The sequence below is a fragment of the Ochotona curzoniae genome, unplaced genomic scaffold (assembly GCF_017591425.1).
Source record: "Ochotona curzoniae isolate NIBS_2020 unplaced genomic scaffold, NIBS_Ocur_1.0 contig_1071, whole genome shotgun sequence".
Taxonomy (NCBI): domain Eukaryota; kingdom Metazoa; phylum Chordata; class Mammalia; order Lagomorpha; family Ochotonidae; genus Ochotona; species Ochotona curzoniae.
The window spans coordinates 4,104,620-4,111,220 of record NW_024464939.1 but is presented as its reverse complement, the minus strand read 5'-3'; positions in this window follow the sequence as shown (position 1 = coordinate 4,111,220).

Genomic DNA, 6,601 nt, shown 5'->3' with positions numbered 1-6,601 from the left:
GGCAGACAGCCGGAAAGGAAGGGAAGGGCAGAAGGACAGCCGGATTGGAAGGGAAGCAAAGCGCATACGAATGGCCGGCAGGTAAGGGAACACAGAATTGGGAAGAGAAGACCGAAGTCTTGAAGGGAAGGGCGGGGCAGACGGACGACTGGAAGGGAAGGGAAGAGAAGACGGGAACATGGGAAGGGAATGGATTGGAAGGGATGACGCAACACCGGAATGGAAAGGAAGGGAAGGGCAGACGGAAGTGAAGAGAAGGGAAGACGGACGGGAAGGGAAGAAAAGTGTTGGGAATACAGAAGCGGAGAGAAGACGGAAGGGAACAAGGAACACCGGAAGAGAAGGGAAGACGGACGTCCGGAAAGGAAGGGAAGGGCAGATGGGCGGAAAGGAAGGGAAGGGCAGAAGGACAGCAAGAAGGGAAGGGAAGGGAATACGGATGGCAGGCAGTTAAGGGAACACATAATTGGGATTAGAAGACCGAAGGCTTGAAGGGAAGAGAAGGGCAGACGGACGACCGAATGTGTTGGGAAGGGCAGAGGGATCACCGGAAGGGAAGCGTAGGGCAGACAGAAGGCCAGAAGGGAAGGGCAGACGGACTGCCAGAAGGGAAAGTTAGGAGTAGAGATGGACTGACAGATGGCCGGAAAAAAAGGGAAGGGCAGAAGGTCGGCAGGAAGGGAAAGGAAGGGCAGTCGGACATCCAGAATGGAATGGAAGGGAATGAAAGAGAAGGGCAGACAAACGGAAGGTCGGAAGCGAAGGGAACGGCAGACAGACGGCAGGACGGTTAGGGAAGGTCAGGGAAGAGAAGGGAATATTGATGGCCGAAAGGTAAGTGAACCCCGAAGTGGGAAGAGTAGAGGGAAGGCCTGAAGGGAAGAGAAGGGCAGACGGAAGGCCGGAAGCGAAGGGCAGATGGTAGGGCGGAAGGGAAAGTAAAGGTAGACGGAAGGCCAGAAAGGAAGGGAACACGGAAGATTGAAGGGAATACGGAATAGCGGAAGGGAATACATATGGCTGGAATGGAAGAGAAGGGGAGGCGGAAAGGGAAGGGAAGGGAAGTGAAGACAGTAGGCCAGAAAGAAAGGGAAAAGAGGCGGGAACTAGGAAGGTCGGAATGGAAGGGAAGGATAAACGGCTGGCCGGAAGGGAACGATAGGGAAGACAGAAGGCTGGAATGGAAGGGAAGGAAATGAAGGGAAGGGAAGACCGAAGACAAGAGATAGGGTAATGTAAGAGTAGTCAGAAAGGACGGGAAGACGGAAGACAAGACGGAAGGGAAGGGAAGGGAAGGGTAGTCAGAGGGGAAGATGGAAGACAAGATGGAGGGGAAAGAAAGTGAAGACGTAGGAGAAGGGATTGGAAGACGGAGGGGAAGGGATGACGGAAGGGAAGGAATGTAGTCGGAAGGGAAGGGAAGGGAAGGGATGTGTTTGGAAGACGGAGGGGGAAGACAGAGGGGAAGGGAAGACGGAAATGAAGAGGAAGGGGGGGAAAGGGAATGGAGACTTGGATACAATTGCCTCATCCACTCTCCCCTGTTCCTTTGACCACTCCACAATCAGCGGTCCAGAGGGGTATATATCCTTCTCAGCTATGTAAACATTCTCAAAATAAAATTAAAAATACAAAAGAACACACAGATCTACTGCATTGCTGGTGTTTGGAATGGATGAATCAGAGTTGGCAAGGATGTTGGAAGCTCTGCTGGGAGATGCATTTTCCAAAAGGTGGAACAAAATTCCTGCAAAATGCTGAAGACCCAACAAGTCAGAAAGCCCAGATTTGGACAGTCAGGGCACAATTCTTCACATCCTACTGAAGAAATATGTGTCTATTGCTGTAAAATCTTTTTACTTTGCTTTCAGATTGATTTTTGTATTTGTATGAAGTAGGGAGTTAATTTTCATTTATTCTCTAGTTTTAATCAGTACTTCTGTTTCCGAAATAAGCTCCACTTAATCATTGTTCTTTCTGTAACACTGCTTGGTTCAATCAGTTCATCTTTCATTAGGATTTTTTTCATCACATTGACAAGACATAGGTGAATTAGTGCTGTCCAACAAAATTAAATTCCTTGGAAGACAAGAAGAGCAGTACCGTTGATTACTAGTTCACGATCATATGCTTGCAACAGCCTGGAGCCAGGAAAACAATGGAGAGTTCTCCTGAAGGTGGCAAGAAGCCAAGTATCATCACTCTCTCCCAAGTCTGCATTGGCAGCAAGTCGGACTCAAGAGATGAAGCCAGCAAGTAAATGGTCACTCTGATGTTGGAAAGAGGTCACTATGTTAGTCACTATGTTAAGTGCTAGCTCCCTAAATCACATTTTTAGAAATGAGAATGTTTACATGCTTGGTTGGGGGTGGGAAGGATTGAGGGTTAGGGGAAAGTGGATGAGATCATTGCTTGCAAGTTTCCTTTTCTTTCTCCTGTATCTGGGGGCAAGGGAGGAGATGAGAAGAGAAGCTGCACTCAGCCTTCCAACTGCCTCAGTACCTGGGAGTCGGGAATGGCCACCCAATATCATACCAGGGTCCTCAATGGGAAGCATGCTCTGAAGGTTCTGCTCAAGTAACTTTAATAGTTCTGAAATGCTGTTAGTTTTATTGCTTCAAGGATGAGGAAATCCATCCAAGGTCCATTGGCTGACACAGTCCACCTTAGAGTTTCCATTCACCCAGATATATGCTGTCAACACTTGGCTGAGGTAGTTGTCCAGTTTGTTTTACCCTCCTTCCTCTGCTATGGTAGCAGATGTCCACTGCAGGTCCCAGTGGACTGGCATATCCTCCATGTGCATCTGGGTATGCCATCTACTGCTCTGGCTAAGCTACTGAGGAGGCCCAGTTATGATACTTGCACTCTACAGTCAGTCCACTGGTCCTGTGCTTCAACCATGGTGGCAATCCTGGTCCTGTCTCCTCTGCCACACATCCCATTCAGCTGTCATATATGTCAATGGGTGTTTTAGCCTAGCTCAGCCATCCCAACCCCGTTATCCAGCTCACACTCATTCCAGCAGATGCTACTGCTTGTCCAACCAGTCCCACCCGCAGCCCTGCTTCTCATGCTTATCTGTGGCAATTGCAGCCCATTAAAGAGGTGCCCATAGTTTTCCCTACTGGGAGATCTTGCACTCTCCTGGTGGTTCTGCAGTCTAGCGTGACAGGAGTTGCCCCTAGTCCCAGCATTTGCCAGTCCTGATGCTGTGGCAAAGCCTGAGCAGCCTGCACTTACTCTGGCTCATGCATGCACAGTGTTTATAGTCACTTGGCTTTGCTGGCTTTCCTAGCTCACATGCAGCCCAATGGGTATTGTAGCCCTGCCAAGCCTGGTCTGCCCTCAGTCCTAGTTCTCACTCTCACCAGTAAGAACCTATGAGCCCTGTAAAAAGCTCACCCGGGTCTCACATGTACTGGTGGGTGCTGCAGCTGGTCTAGCATGGTCTGCCTCACCTTGGCATTTGCTGGCTGGTGCGGTAGCCAGGCCTGTCAGGCTTTGTACCCAATTCCAGCTCATGCTGGTGGGAACTGCAGCCTAGCCTAGCCTAGCCAGCCCTCAGTCACAATCCTAAATGTGAACTGGCTGCTGTTACACTCCGACTAGGCCTGTCCTGCACCCTGTTCTGGTTCTCAGATCTGCCAGTGGGTGCCAAGAACTGGCCAAGTCTGGCCTGCCCGCTATATCTGAGTCACAGGTATACTAGTGGGTATTGTAATCGGGTCTGGTCTAGGCTGCTCCCTGCCCTAGTTCTTGTGCTTACCTGCAGGGACTGTGTCCTGGCAGAGGTGTTCCCCAAGCTCCTCTATCAGGTCTCTACGCATTCTTTCAGAAAAGCAGAAGTTACACCATCACAAGTGTGTTCTCAAGTAGTCGGAGGTGTCCTGGCTTGAAGAAAAGATGAGACTTGCAGTTAGATGATGATACATTAGGAGACCTTAAACCAACTAGGAAGAAGAAAAAATTGAAATAGTGGCAGACTATCCATACTTCATGTATGATTAGATGAGAGTGTAATATGAAACAGAAGTTAGGATAAGTTGACTTGATTTGAAAAAGAAAATCTCAAGGAGTTACTTTGGGATGAAACCATCATCCTCACTGCTAACACTCTCCTTAGGGATCCACACAAATCAATCATTGCAACTAAGGAACTCCCAATGCATAGAGTATCTTAATGCATCAATGAAAAACATCCTCAGGCAAGACGAATTAAAAAAAAAAAATCTTTCCAAAGCAGCTGGAACATGACCACAGTGCTTGGGCCCCCGCCACCCTCAAGGCAGACCCTGATGAAGTTCCTGACTTGGGCCTGGTCCAGCCCTGATCTTTGAGCCATCCGGGAATAACAGGGCAGCTGGAAAGATTTGTCTGTCTCTCCTGCTCTCTCTGCAATTCTTGCCAACAAGTACCTGGTGAACTTGTAGAGACAGCGCTGTTCCTGGCTCCCCAGCAGGTGGCGGCCCCGCGCCCTGGCCGCACGCCCGCTGCATCCCGCCGGCAGCACAGAGGCTCGCGCGGCCCGGGAGCGCGCTCGCCCCGCAGCTCGGGCGGCTGGCAGGCGGGCTGGCGCCGGTCGCGTCGGCCGGCAGCAGGGCCCATGTGGAAGCTCCTGCCGGCCGCGGGCCCAGCCCGAGGGAAGGACAGAGAAGGGACAGAGGGCCCGGGTTCGGAGGAGCGCCAACGCGGGGAAGGAAGTCGGGGAGGGTCGCTTCCGGTCCGGTCCCCTTACCTTCCGGGGCACGGCGGAACGGGAAGGAAACCGGGGGTCTGGCACGCGCGGTGGTCCCGGCTGCGCCGTGGCGGGGAAGGCCAGCTCTCCTCGGCCCCTGGGTTGGGCGGGTGTACAAAAGTCGGGCTGGCCTTGCCCAAGCCAGGAACCGCAGGATGCAAGGGCCTCAGTTGCTGTCTGTCAGAGTGCGCCTTGGTGGAGCTGGGGCTGGACCCCCTGCACAAACCTGGGATGCTGGTGTCCCACGGGAGCTGCACCAAAAGCCAGGTCACTTCACCCCGCCCCTTTCTTGTGTGTCTGCACTTCTCTAGTCCAAGTTGGTAGTTGCCTGCCTGCTGTTTGTGGTCCTTATTGGCTGATAAAAGGGTAAGCCGGGAAAGCCATGATTGCCTGTGTGCTCAGGGTGTTCAATTGTGATTGGGGAAAAAAGGGTGTCCAGAGAGGCAGTGTTGACTGGCTGTGTAAGAGGTTTAAAGAAAAAAAAAATGATTTCTTTATTTCATTTGAATGAGAGCAGGAAATACAGAGAAGTCCTCCATTCTTGGGATGGCCTCCATGGCCAGAGCTGGAGCATTGCAAAGCTGGGAGCTAGAAGCTTCGTCTCGTCTCCCCTCCCATGTGGATAGAGGGGTGCAGGAAGTTGGGTCGTGCTCCACTGCTTTCCCAGCCACAAGCAGGGAGCTGGATGGGAAGTGGAGCAGCTTGGGGTTGAACCAGTGCCCACATGGGATGCCAGTGCTGCAAACTGAGAATTAATATGATCTGGCCTCTGAAGGACTTTTGTAAACACCAATACAGGCATCCCTATAAACTTAGACCAGTGCAAGGCCAGACCATAGAGATTTCAGTTTGTCTCAAGAAATGATACCAGAGTATGGCTCTCAGGATTCCTGTGGATGTGTGGAAAGATGGCAGACGTGAGACAAATTGAATTTGGCTCAGCATACCTGAGGAAAGGCTTCATGAGTCAAGGTGTGGCCCGAGCCAGTGGAGATTGAGAGAGCAGTACCCAACAATCCAGCAGACAATAGGAGGTGACTTCCAGAAACAGCAGGATTGGTTAGTTGCAGCTCACTGTTGGCCTGGTCTGAGTGTGCAGTGAGAAGGCATTTGCCCTCAGGACCTGGTCTGAGTAGGTGACAGGCTGAGACTTAGCCATCTATTACAGGGATAGCACTGCTCAGGGCAGACATTTGGCACTGTGTAGCAGGGCTAGCCTGGGAGTCCTGTTCAGCCTGTCTCCAGCTGTTGGCCAAAGTGCATCCCTGGCCACAGCTCAGATTTGAGTTACTGCCACCTGGAGGCAGACCTAGTTTGAGTCCTGGGCTCAGATACCCTGGTTATTTGAGCAGTGAGTCAGAACGTGTATTCCTGTCCCCAAATAAGTGAAGTAAAATTTAAAAAAAAAAAAAAAAGAATAGGGCCTGGTGTGATACTCAATTGGCTAATCCTCTGCTGTTAGCAGAGGTATCCCAAATATGGGCACAAATCCTTGTTCCAGCAACTCCACTTCCCACCCAGCTCCCTGCTTGTGGCATGGAAAAGCAGTCAAGTATGGCCCAAAGCCTTGGGACCCTGCACCCACGTGGGAGACATGGAGGAAATCCTGGCTGCTGGCTTTGGATCGGCACAGCTCCGGTGTTCTGACCATTTGGGGAGTGAAGCAGTGAATGGAAGCTCCAGTCAAGTTCATATTGAAACTTTACTTAGGATTTCAGTAAATTTATCACTTGGGAAAGTATGAATTCCTTTCACTGTTGTTCCTCCTTTAGATACATGGAATGCCCTTGCATTAATGTAGGTGATCTTTTGTTATTCCTCAGTAAGGGCTTAATAGAAAATGTGAGTTTAATTTAGGTAAAA